General features: G+C 35.1%; 1 protein-coding gene across 1 annotated transcript in view; it reads left to right on the top strand.

The window, feature by feature from the left end:
• The window catches only part of RALA (v-ral simian leukemia viral oncogene homolog A (ras related)), a 92250-nt gene that overhangs the window by 77900 nt on the left and 13296 nt on the right, over positions 1-1054 (top strand). The gene's annotated exons all lie outside the window — the stretch shown is intronic.

Below are 1054 nucleotides of genomic sequence, written 5' to 3'. Positions count from 1 at the left end.
TCTCAAAAAAAAAAAAAAAAAAAAAAGATGATATTGTCAGCAAACAGGGATAGGTTGACCTCCTCTTTCCTGATTTGGATGCCCCTTATTTCTGTCTCTTGCCTGATTTCTCTGACTGGGACTTCCAATACTATGTTGAATAGAAGTGGTGACATCATTGTCTAATTCCGTTTTATAGAAAGAATGCTTTCAACTTTTCCCCATTCAGTATGATGTTAGCTATGGGTTTCTCATATCTGGCTTTTATTATTTTGAGGTATGTTCCCTCTATACCTAGTTTATCGAAGGTTTTTAGCATGAAGGGGTGCTGGATTTTTTCTAATTATTTTTCTGCATCTATTGAGATGATCGTATGTTTTTTGTTTTTAATTCTGTTTATGTGGTGAATGGCATTTATTGATTTGTGTATGTTGAACCATCCTTGCATCCCTGGGATGAAACCCACTTGATCATAGTGGATTATCTTTTTCATGCACTGTTGGATTTGGTTTGATAGTATTTTGTTGAGGATTTTTGCATCTGTGTTCATGAGGGATATTGGTCTGTAGTTTGCTTTGTTTTGTCCTTTCCTGGCTTGGGTATCAGGATGATACTGGCTTCATAGAATGAGTTAGGAAGGATTCCCTCTTTCTTGTTGTTATAGAACAATTTCATTAGAACAGGTTCTAGTTCTTCTGTGTAGGTCTGGTAGAATTCAGCTGTGAATCCATCTGGTCTGGGGCTTTTTTTGGTTGGGAGATTTTTTATTACTGTTTCAATCTCGCTACTCATTATTGGTCTGTTCAGGGTTTCTATTTCTTCCTCATTCAAGCTTGTTTGCAAAAATTTAGCCATTTCCTCTAGATTTTCTAGTTTGTGTGCATAGAGGTTTTCATATTACTGTAGTAATTGATGATATTATGTATTTCTGTGGTATCAGTTGTAATGTCTCCTTTTTTTTTTTTTTTTTTTTTTTTGCATTGATCCACCACTAAGAGTCGTTTCCTTTTTCATTTCTGATTGAGCTTATTTGAGTCCTTTCTCTTCTACTTCTGGTTAATCTTGCTAATGGTCT

This window comes from Propithecus coquereli, unplaced genomic scaffold (assembly GCF_000956105.1).
Source record: "Propithecus coquereli isolate 6110/MARCELLA unplaced genomic scaffold, Pcoq_1.0 Scaffold441, whole genome shotgun sequence".
NCBI lineage: Eukaryota > Metazoa > Chordata > Mammalia > Primates > Indriidae > Propithecus > Propithecus coquereli.
The sequence above is the reverse complement of the archived record's forward strand: the minus strand, read 5'-3'. Positions and strand labels throughout refer to the sequence as shown.